The following is a 12,870-nucleotide window of genomic DNA, read 5'->3' as shown; positions in this document are numbered from 1 at the left end:
AGAAATCTACAGAATATATCGTTGGTTTGTTTGTTTGTCATGGCGGTAAAATGCATGAAATGGCAAAAAATGTTTTTCCTATACACTATGCTACACGAATACTGATCATTCTAGGTGTATTGTTAAATGTGGACTAAATTTTGGTCAAGTTAATTTGTGGAGAAACATTTCACCAAACGTTTGGTGAACAAAACAGAAATCCTCCTGCACGTTGCAACAAATACAAACTATACACGCCACGTTTATGGAAAATGTATTGATTAGAAGTAAGAATTATTATTATTATTATTATTATTAATTAAAATGTAGTCTACTTTAGGACAGGGCTAAAATGGATCATCTTCTACAATCTACATGATGGTACATGAGTATAACAATCATTGTACCATGGTATTATCAAGACTAAAGCATCTTAACAAACATTTAGCAGACAAAATGAAAATCTTGCTAAATATGTTACAACAAATACAAACTAGATAGAACTAGACAATGTGAACACTAAGAATAAATTATTATGGTGTAAAGTAACAAATTACAATTACTCAGTTCACTGTAATTGAGTAGATTTTTTCTTGAATTGTCAGTAATTTACAAAGTAGTTTTAAAAATGTGTACTTTTACTTTAACATGAGTACATTTTTATTGTGGTATTGGTACTTTTACTCCACTACTTTATTTTTCTTGTCTATTGGAATTAGAAAAATCAGTTTCAGTCCAATCAAATAGCACAGAAGTAAAGGGGTAATCCCATCATAATGAACTACCTCAAGACATGTGCGCTTTATAAATGCAGCAAACTGTTTGGAAGCATTAAAAGGGTCCAAGAAGATGTCCAAAATCTTTACATGCAATGACCCAGAGACTGTTTAGATGCATGTCACTGATGAAAAGATGATGGATGTTTCCTGTATGATGACCAAAATGGCCTTAAACACCCAGCCAGCAGGCACAAGACGTCAACGTGACGTCAGATTGACATTGTACCCTAACGTCATTAGGACGTTGCATTTTGTTTGCAAATGAAAATGTCCAATGTCCAACAACCAACCTAACAGCAACCAAATATCAACGTCTAATGATGTCACAGCTTGACGTTGCAAGGACGTTACCAATATGATATCTATCAGACGATGATTGCCATACCTGATGAATAAATGTCAGTGTCTGATGTCAATATGATGTTGCTTTAAGATGTTGGCTCAGGGTTGGATTTTGGTCGCTTTTTTAACTTAACTTAAAATCAACCAAATATCAGCATCATTTGATATCATTATTGGAGATCAAATTAATCTTGTCCTTAGAAGCTGGCTAGACATTGAATTTTGGTCATCTAACGTCTCAACCTAAATCTAACCTAATATTAAAGTGTTATGACGTTGTGTGCCTGCTGCACAAGAACTAAATCCACTACAGAATGTTACGTTTTCACACATTCACAAATTAAATGGAAATGCATCAGCTTTGTACAGTGTAATACTCACTACTCACTACTCTTGAGTACTTTTTAAGGGGTACTTTTTATTCATACTTTAAGTAATATTTACAATAGATACCATTGCTTTATTGCACTACATTTTTAGGCAAGTAATGGTTCTTTTACTTGAGTCTGATATTTCAGTGCTCTTTCCACCACTGATTATAAATGCCAGTATTTTAATTTTATCCTTGGCTTAAGCATTGCAGCTTGTAGTGCCACAAGACTACAAATATTTCAGAACATATAAATGAGGCCGACATGCAAAAATCCAGCATAATACATGTGTTGTAGCATGTGCGAACTTTAAAAGCCAGGTTAAGGGAAATATTTATTGACTAAACATTTATAAAAAGTAATAAAAAATGACCAGTATTACCATGCTTTGTACATTGTATTTTTCAAAGCATTTAATGACCTGGCTACAAAATTCCTGTATCTTAAGGTACCAAATGTTGCCAATATCATGACACATTATAATAATCATGCCATATTATCATCCTACATTGGCACAAATACATATTAAAAAAGCATTTTTAGACAAAACATAAATCTTGCTGAATAGTTGCAAAAGACACATCAAACCATGTACTGGCTGGATGTTCACACTACACAAAATATGCTACATTACTTAAGTATACACATTCTTTTCTTGCACCACAACCAACATGAAAATACTAGAGTAAATTTTAGTAAATATACTCTGACTCTAGTTTTTTTTAACCGTTCTATAAAGTGTATTGTACTGTATATTGTATTATTTACAACTATTTGCTAATGAATACAATACAGCGTACAGTGGCATTACCTATAGTAAACTAATAAACTGTAATCCATATTGTAGTGTACTTCATTTTTTTACTTCATTAAACTTTGGTGTATTGTTGTAGCAATAATATACCTTATTCATTCATTCCTTTTTTAATCTGGGTTCGCCACAGCAGAATGAACTGCCAACTTATCCAGTACGTTTTTATGCAGCAGATGCCTTTCCAGCTGCAGCCTATCACTGGGAAACATTCATTCACACACACACATTAACACTCCAGAAAATTTTCATTTATTCATTTTCTTTTCAGCTTAGTTCCTTTATTAATCTGGGGTCACCACAGCGGAATGAACCAACAACTTATCCCACACATTTTTTTTTTGCAGCAGATGCCCTTAGCCGCAACCTATCATCACTGGAATATATCCATTCACACTCAGTCACACACATAAACTACAAACAATTTAGCTTAATTCACCTATATCACATGGTTTTAGACTGTGGGGGAAACCGGAGCACCCGGAGGAAACCCACGCGAACGCGGGGAGAACATGCAAACTCCACACAGAAATGCTAACTGAACCAGCCGAGGCTCGAACCAGCGACCTTCTGGCTGTGAGGTGACAGCGCTACCCACTGTGCCACCCCATCAGCTAAAATACCTTATAGTTGTAGAAAACAGTACTGGGAATTTTGTTTATATTACTATTAGTTATAATATCACAGCTAAAGAATTGGCACAATAGATTAAGTACCTTATAATATTTAAAAACCCTTCAGTATTTACTATAAATTACTATAGTAGTTTTTCATGTGGGAATATAGTCTCCATTTTGAAACATGATTATGCTTAGAATCATCATATGTATATATTCAAAAATGGTGGCAACACCAAAGCTCCAAACATGCCAATATTTTAAATTTAAAAGGCTGATACAAGGTGAAAATGAATATATATTTAGCACGTTTTACTGTTTGGCTGAGCACCCAGTTAAAGTGATATGCGTGCTTTTGTATATTTTTACCATCGTACAGTGTAGCCAAATTTTTTTTGTTGTTTTGTTGTTAAAGGAATAGAAACCTGAATTTTTTCATAGTTTACTCATCATTCACATCACTTTCTTTCAACTGGTAAACACAAAAGAAGATATTTTTTAAAAACCTGCAAACCACAGACTTTATTTAGTGGTATAATGCCTGATGTTATGTTGAACTTGAAATATGTTATTTTAGGATATAACCTCCAGATGTTTTTATTTATTTAATCCTATTGTATTTTGGCCAAATATTTTATACACAAGTGTAAATTTTGTAAGCTTAAACCTTTCTTTTAGATTTTTTTTTGAAGATCTAAATCTGTATATGTCTTTGATCTGAATCTACTAACAATAAAGCTGTAAAATCTGTGAATCTGTTTAAAAGATACATTTCTGTTATGTAATGTGGTATAATGTAATGTAATTATTTCCTTTTGTTATATCAATTATTGTTAAAGCATTTTTAAAGCATTTGCTTCAGTCATAAAAAATAATTCAAGAAAAAGTAAAAAAATAAAAATAAAAATTTGGCGCAGTGGGTAGCATAATCGCCTCACAGCAAGGTCGCTGGTTCGAGCCCCAGCTGGGTCAGTTGGCGTTTCTGTGTGAAGTTTGCATGTTCTCCCTGTGTTTATGTGGGTTTTCTCCGGGTGCTCCGGTTTACCCTACAAGTCCAAAGACATGTGCTTTGGATGAATTAGGTAAGCTAAATTGTCCAGATGTGTGTGAATGAGTTTGTATGGATGTTTCCCAGTGATGGATTGCAGCTGGAAAGGCATCCGCTGCGCAAAACATATGCTGGATAAATTGGCGGTTCATTCCGCTGTGGTGACCCCTGAGTAATAAAGGGACTAAGCCGAAAAGAAAATGAATGAATGAATGAATGAATAAAATTCAATGGTAACAGGTTTTCCAACATTTTTCAAAATATTTTCAACAGAAGAAGGAATTGGATTTACTTCAGGTTGAGTAAATAGTGAGTAAATTGTAATTTTGAGGTAAACTATCCCTTTAAGTTAACCTTTTTATCTGTAGTTACAAAGTGATCCTAATATAAACATTTGACAGACGCTATTTAGAAATCCACCAATATAGTACAAGTTGCAACAGATAGGCTACAAACTTTGTCAAATAAATGGCTCTAAAGTAAGCAGTCTCTGCTTTTTTCTTATTTTTTTCTCTCTCTTTAACAGAAGCAAACGGAGAGTTGAACTGAGGATACAACAACACATCTTGACCTAAGTCGAGACAGTTTTCACAACGTCGTCACGTACGTCTCTCCACGGGGGGCGGGGTCACACAGCAGGGCGGGATGGAGGGAGAATAATACAGTAATCTGAGGGAGAGAAAGAGAGAGAGAAAGACCACATCTGGAGGAAAATAAAGAATCATCATTTCATGTCCTCCACCCTCCGTCTTATTCTCCTCCCTCTCACTCCTTTTTTCAGACTGGGAAAGGAACCGGGAGACAGTAGACAGGCGTCGTAAGCAAGCGATGCTCCTTTGAAATGTATTTATTTAGACACGATTTGTCGTAACTTGACAGCATTATATAACCTTTTCCCCGACAAATTTATATCGTATACTACAAAAACAGTTGGCGCTTTTGGTATTCTAAGTATCGTGTTGTGCGTGAGTTGGAAATTCTCAGCTGGATCCAGGAGTGTTTTTGATGAAGACATCTGGCATTTTATTTAATCTAAACGCTAAACGGAGCGCGCGCTTCAGGTCTTCTCAGCGCGTCACGTATTTTGGAATCTGACGGAACGTCGTCTTGAGGTAAAACCGTCGCGCGCTTTTTTGATAAAAACAATCTGTATTTGCACACCTTTAAGAAGAGATTTTTAGGTTATGTATGTGTGTTGCTCAAGTTTAATCCAGACAGTCTGACCCAGTTTTAATGTTAAACAGAAATTGAAACCCACTAAGAACTGAATGGGTTTGGTAAACAGACGCCGTCACAAACAGATACCAGCTGGTGTTATATAACTTGTGACTGTCATGTCAGGGCAGCTACAGGTGTGAAAAGAGGACACCTGTGAGTTGGTGGGTGGAAGGCAAGTCATGCTGTATTATGATGTTTTGCATGCCATTCTAACATGGTTGATTGAGTTTGGTCAGATGTTACATTACATTAAGGCAAATTTGGTTTTATATTCAAGACATGCTCCCTATATTGTTTACACATCGCATGTAATCATGACTTCAAAACAACATTAGCACTATTTCTTTGACTGTGAACATGTACTTTGAAAATCATTGGCTGCTAAAATGATTTGCCAATTTGCAAATAAATGTTTTCTGAAATTATATTATTAAGGAAAAAGTCTGAATGTGTGAATATAAAATCAACTTTAGCTCAATTCACATTTCACAGGTAAATTGTATTTTTTGACTACATTTGACTACATGGCATTGCTAGTTTTAAATGCATCATATTGCTCTGCAGTCGTTGCACATACTATTTTTATGTTTGTTCATTTATTTATTTTGCAAATTTGTGAAAAGTAGCATAATTTATTAGCAGAGGTTCATAATCATGAAATAAACCCATTTTAGTATAAAGGCACTATGTGGTGTTGTGATCCAGATGTAATGGTTTAGCATCAGAGCAAGTTAAGCTACCATTTAGCGTATTGATGGTTGATCAGAAGTGCTTTTCCTAACCTATTAGTGCTATCCTACACTTTTAGCTTGCTAACTGAAAACGTAGTAAGAAATCAGATTCAACCTCAAAATTGGGGTTTCATATTAATATGTTAGCGCTATACACCTTTAACTTGCTAGCTGAAAGCATTAATATATTTTAAGAGTTTTAGATATATTGTGACAAATCAGATTCAACCTCAAAATTGGGTCTCCATATTAATCTGTTAGCGCTATCCTACACTTTTAACTTGCTAACATTATATATATATATATATATATATATATATATATATATATATATATATATATATATATATATATATATATGTACGGTTTTTAGATACTGTGTGGTGACAAATCAGATTTAACCTTAAAATTGGGTCTCCATATTGACCTATTAGTGCTATCCTACACCTTTTACTTGCTAACTGAAAGCATAATATATGTGTACAGTTTTTAGATGTGTAGCGACAAATCAGATTTCACCTCAAAATTGGGTCTCCATATTGGATCCAAGCAAACACATTAGCTCAAATGACTTTTAATGGATATAATCTTTTTGTGTAATCACATATCCTACAAAATTACACATTTTCGAAGCATGTTTATGACAGTGAATATGGTTTATAACATTCAATATAGGTTTTGACATTCATATTCAATAGACATTCAATAGTCACACTTCAATGCCTATGGAAGTGTGTTTAAGTTACCCTATCTACTTATGATATCAAGTAACCTTACAGCTTTCTGTATACACTACAAATTGGTGCTTTCCCTACATCCAATCACATATTTTTTCTTACATGGGTATAATTATATTAAATAAAGAGTCAAATATTTTAATATATTTTTTACAACTTTTTAATGTAATATTTAATATATTATTTACAACAAAGTTAGATAAATTATATTACATCTGATGTGTTTAATTATGCAGCACATTGTAAGCTAAAATATAAATGTTACATTAAAATAACTTGTCCTTTACATAACTATTTAGAAATGGGTTATTGGGGAGACCCCATTTAAAGAATGGACTTGATTCGTCATGACACACTCAGTGTTTTCTTTAGGATTTTTTCCAGCTGTGGTGGCAGGCCTTTTACACAGATCTTTCAACTACCTATGGTGTTATTTCATTGATAAATGTCATGAGTGCAGAATCTAGCCGAGATCGCATTCATCTAATGCGAATGTGTGAATCTCTTTGCTTGCGTGCCAATTTTACTCTGTTCATGCACAAAACTTGCACGGCCTCAAATATATTCTTGCGTGCCCTCAAATATGTGCTGCCTACGCGCAGGTTTTCTTGTGCGCTCTCAAATAAATGCTGCTAAAGTGTGATTTAATGCGTTTATATAACAAGTATGTATCCAACATTTTTAAGATTTGCTATAAATATTTATGAATGTCTCCAGCAGACCTACAAAACAGTATTGATGCAATTCAAAGTGAAGTGAAATGGTCATAAACTCCAGCAAGATAAAGTCATGGTATGCAGAACCATAGACCTCTATCTATAAATAAAGTAATTATGTAAACTGTGTTCATCATAACTGAAAGCTATGCCGTATTTGCTCGCCTCACGCAGCTCTGTCATTCAGTCAGTCAGGCAGCATGTAACCTCAAAGGGTTAAACGAATAACGCACAGCACTACTACGATTACATAAAAGTTTGCGCTGTTATAATTCACTTGTATTTTAATACGTTTTGGTGTGATTATAAAACGCTATAAAAAAACAGCAACAAGTGAAGGTTTTGAATAAGAAGCTGTAATGTAGCCGTGGCAGGAATGAACTATGCTGTGGCGCCCTGCCATGGAAGAATGAATGTAGCGGAATCCATGCACACCATAACACACAGTTGAAGTCAGAATTATTGAGAGGGGTCTGGATGCAGACCTAATGCAGTGCAATCTGGGCTGCATCCAATGCTTTTTAATGGGCTCACCTAACCCCACCCCTAACCCTACCCATCACAGTGACGTCACTCGCTCCATTTGAGTGCATTGTATCTGACACTGCAATCTCAGCTTGCATCATAAAGGCTGCATCCAGATACTTTTGGAATTATTAGCCCCCCTTTGAATTTTCTTTTTTTAAATATTTTTCAAATAATGTTTAACAGAGTAAGGAAATTTTCACAATATATCTGATAATATTTTTTCTTCTGGAGAAAGTCTTATTTGTTTAATTGTTTTAATTTTGGACCATTTTAAGGACAAAATTATTAGCCCATTTAAGCTATATTTTGTTTCGATAGTCTACAGAACAAACCATTTTTATAGAATAACTTGCCTAATTACATTACCTGCCTAGTTAACCTAATTAACCTAGTTAAGCCTCTAAATGTCACTTTAAGCTGTATAGAAGTGTCTTGAAAACCATCTAGTCAAATATTATTTACTGTCATCAAGGCTAAGATGAAATAAATCAGTTATTAGAAATGAGTTATTAAAACTATTGTTTAGAAATGTGTTGAAAAAAAAATCTGCTCTGTTACACAGAAATTGGGGAAAAATAAACAGGGCGGCTAATAATTCTGATTTCAACTGGATGTAGCTCGTGTGGAACATAATCTGTTAAGCTAAAATATATACGCATGAGGTTACCAATAAATTAGCAAGGATACCTATCATAGATCATCTTCCAAACCAATTAGCATTATTCAATTCTATATGTAAGGAAATTAGCTTGCTAACTTAACACTTAAAGAAAGAATATAATTTAAATATGAGCGTAGACATAATTTTGCAAATAGACATGAAAATGTTGACATAGATGTACAGTACATTCTGTTAAAGTACCTAGTTACTTTAGAGAAATGGTGTTTTATTTAGCAATTCAATTTTCTATGAAGTTCATCGATGCTAAAGCTCATTAAACCCTAAATATATTACAGAAATATTTAAGATTTGGATCTATCAAATGTAGGTTTAAGAAAAACGCATATTGATGACTGCTAATCCGGATATGTGGGCGTTTTCTGTGTCCAACTCTCTGTCTATGGTGGTTATGGCAGTACTTTGGGAGGTTCTCGGTGCTCCGCCAAGCCCGATCCTGATGCAACAAACTGCAACATTAACAGAGAGGGTCTGAGGAATGGAATGAGAGACAGATTGTGGCTGGATGTGTGTGGCTGGGGGGAGTATGTGAATTAATGTTTCAGTGCATCATGAGACATTGTTCGCTGCGATTTTTGAGGGATGTGTCTGTCATTCTTCTGTTTCGACTTACAATGTGGTCTTCACTTTGGAGTTCGTTGGGTTCGCTGGAAAGAGAATGGGTGAGGAAAGACAGAAAGGAGAGATGAAACCACACATTCTTGTCTTGTGAAACACCAACCACCAATGGCTGCTTCTGAAATTCTTCGTCTGCAGTAGTTCCTCATGACATTTACCTATGGGAGAAGGCTTCGCATATACAGTACAGTAAACACACACGGTTGAGCAACACATCTGTTCTATTTCCAAGAGAAACAGAGAATTCCTGAGCTCCCGCCCTCCCTTTTTTCTCTTCATCAACCCTTGCGTCTCATTCTATTTTCTCAATCTCTCCCCCTGTTGGCTTGAGCTTGAGCTTGGACGGAGTTCCTGGAGGCCTTTGCGAATCATGAGCAATCCAAGGGGAGGAGGAAAGGCATGGAAAATCAGAGCGAGAGAGAGGGAAGAGAGAAATATGAGAGCGTGCATGAGAGAGAGAGGGGAGAAAATGATGTCTGAAGAATTCCGAATTGCACTTAATCCACATCGTCCATTTGATTCTCAGCCGCGTCGTCCTCCCAGACTTCCTCTGGGCTCCACGTTGCTGGAGAAATGGCGCACGATAGCGGCGTTGGGTCCGCAGCTGGTTCTTGTTATTGTTTATAGGCTTGGCTCTCTCTTTGCATTTCTAATGTACACTTAAAAGCACAGTGGAAACAAATTGGGTGAATCTGTTGTGGCCAAAGGAATGTGTGTGTGTGTGTCTGGATGACAGATTGTATGGAGAGAGAGAAGGAATGGGAGTTTTAGAGTAGGGGAGGTTGTGTTGACCTTGTCCTGTTGCCAGACGCAGGGGGTGGAAAGTGAAGGAGGGATGAAGAAAGAAAGAAAGAGAGAGGGCGAAGTGCTGCTCATTGCCTTCTGTAGGATGTTGTTTCTTCCTCATCAGTGATTCATTATTTAGCTGTGTTTTGTTCTCCACCCTCATCCTGTTATGGATGGCAGAGTGTTTTTAAACAGTGATCTTTAGACAATTTGAAAGAGAAAAAACTCTTATTAGTATTAAGAATAAAAAAGTTGCATTTAGTAGTTGGGTTTTATACATATTAGAGTCAAAAGTTAACAAGCTTTTGGCAAAAATGCAACCAAAATCATGAAAAAATTCCCCACTTTTAAAGAAAAGGCTTAAAATGACCATGCATAATTAAACTGAACCATCATGGTTAACGCAATTAACGTGAAACCACGATATCAATAAAAATCGTTGATTTGTGGCTTTGCATTTATGTCTTCTAGATTTATCCAACGATAAATCTAATTAACAATTACTCACATTTATGCTGAACTTTAGATTCAGTGGCATTTAGATTAGTAATGGTTGCAAATCCAGAAGTTTTGTTGATTGATTGGTATCTAATAGGTACTGTACATACACAGCTATTAATTTACTTGTGTAAATGTGTGTAAATCTATATATATTTCGTTTTTAAATTAATATTATTGACTAATATGAAAATGTTCATATGATTTATTAACAATACAGTTTGTAAAGTATTATTTTCTGTCTTTTAGTTGATATATTAAGACTTGCTTTGTTTACCAAATAAGTGGATCTAATTGGATTTGCATTGCAAACATTTAATAAAAAGGTATTTATTTTTTATTTAATTAATTAGGTTTTTAGCTAAGATACTCCTAAAGTAATTCAGCATAGATCCTCAGCAGAAATAGCAAAAATATCCAGATTCTGTCTAATAGGTTCTACTAATAGGCCATGTTCACAAGTATATGCAGGGTTCAACACTAAGGATTTTTTCTACTGGTCTGATCGGGCCAGTGGTTTTACTTGCCCTGCCAAAATTTTCACTGGCCCCACCAAAAAAAAAGGGAAGTTAATAGCTATTTTTAAGATACATATTTTAAATAATGTGTCAAAAATAAAGTCTATGAATCTAGAATTTTAATACTTTAAAAAAATTGTAAATAAAAGTGTTTCGTAACAGAAAAGAAAAGTATGGAAAATGTGGAGGTATTTTATTGCGGTTTGAAATTATTTAACAAAGGGTGGCTGACTTGTCAAACTGACGGCAAACTGTGCAACTGTGTTTTTTATTTTTATTTTTTGCGTTGTTCACACATAAATTTCTGCTTCCAAGACGTTAGAAACATTTTCTTTTAGCCTTAGAATTGGATGTTACCACCATGTTGCCATTTCTTCGCTGTACTGGTTGTTACCAGGTTGCGGAAAAAAATAGAATTCTCAATCAGCTAAGAAGAACCGGAAAGCAATATGGTGTTTACGACATCACAGAGAAGGTAGTGTTTAAAGACTTAAAAGCACAAACTTAAAATGCATGCAATTGATAAATAGTCACAGACAAATTAAATGTTAGTGACAAGGCAGCACTGTCCCAATCGGGCCAGTAATGATCCGGTCTACTGTCCCAAGTGTCTGTCACGCTGGCCCTGGGCCACTGGGCAGTCCTTATTGTTGAGCCCTGATATGGGTATTTTTGTAATCAAACTTTGTCCTCTTTTGCTAAAAAAAAATCCTTGACATGAATAATTTGAAATAAATCTTCATCCACATGAAAACGCAAAAACATCCTATGAAGCACTGTTAAGAGCATGCCAAAACTACTGACGTTGATTTTCTTCAAACCATAAAGCCATATGTTGGCCAATTAAATGCCTCAAAAATTGTTATTACTGGTTCCGGATGGAGCATGGAGCACTGGCCGATGCACAGATGCGCATCTTGTAAACAACAATTTGATTCCTGACAAAAGAAATAAAAGACAATCTGGACAAGCCAAAAACTCCAACTCAAAAGTTTCCCGATATTGCATTTGCTTGTGGATGAACCATGTAAAAAAAAAAAAAGTACTCATGTAGACAGGGCCTAACTGAATTTGTGAATTTACCATAAACAACATTGTGAAGGTGATTAAGTAAAATGGATTATAACAAGAGTTATCATGTCGTCATGGCAGAGAAAATAAAATAAAACAGTTATTAGAAATATGTTATTAAAACTATTATGTTTATAAATGTGTTGAAAAATCTTCCCTCCGTTAAAGATTCTCAGAGAAATTAGTCAAGTTTGGTGAAGGAAGAATCATGGTTTGGAATTACATTCAGTATAGGGGCGTGTGAGAGATCTGCAGAGTGGATGGCAACATCAACAGCCTGACGTATCAAGACATTGGTGCTGCCCATTACATTACAAACCAAAGGAGAAGGCAAATTCTCCAGCAGGATCCAACACTCCTTCTCATACTTCAGCCTCCACATCAGTTCCTGAAAGCAAGGAAGGTCAAGGTGCTCCATGATTGGCCAGCCTTGTCACCAGATATGAACATTATTGAGCATGTCTGGGGTAAGATTGGCATTGAAGAATAATCTAAAGAATCTTGCTGAACTTTGGGAGTCCTGCAAGAACGATTTCTTTGCCATTTCTTGATGAATTTATTAATAGGTTATTTGAGTTATTGCAGAGATGTATGGATGCAGTTCTCCAAGCTCATGGGAGTCATACACAATATCCATTCTTTTTTCCACTGCACCATGACTTTATATTCTATACTGTACATTATTTCTGTTGCTTTTCTGATATCAAATGATCAACTAGAAGTCAAGTTATTATTTATTGTTCCTAAAACTTGGATAGGCGACCACGTTTTAACAGGTAGTGTATATAGTAGGGAAGTGTATGATATAAGATGCACTGCATAT

At 35.2% G+C, this 12,870-nt stretch overlaps 1 protein-coding gene across 2 annotated transcripts in view; it reads left to right on the top strand.

The window, feature by feature from the left end:
* The first annotated feature begins 5,001 nt into the window (after positions 1–5,001).
* glis2a (GLIS family zinc finger 2a) overlaps positions 5,002–12,870 on the top strand; it is a 32,970-nt gene continuing 25,101 nt past the window's right edge. Inside the window, exon 1 of one of the 2 annotated variants that reach the window (XM_087304446.1) lies at positions 5,002–5,059. The gene's annotated coding sequence lies outside the window, so the exon portion shown is untranslated. Of the gene's footprint in view, positions 5,338–12,870 lie in introns of both variants that reach the window. The other variant, XM_087304447.1, reaches the window with a different exon arrangement.

This window comes from Danio rerio, chromosome 22, assembly GCF_052040795.2.
Source record: "Danio rerio strain M-AB ecotype USA chromosome 22, GRCz13ab, whole genome shotgun sequence".
Classification (NCBI taxonomy): Eukaryota; Metazoa; Chordata; class Actinopteri; order Cypriniformes; family Danionidae; genus Danio; species Danio rerio.
Note: the sequence above shows the minus strand (reverse complement) of the source record. Positions and strands in the feature narration are given on the sequence as shown.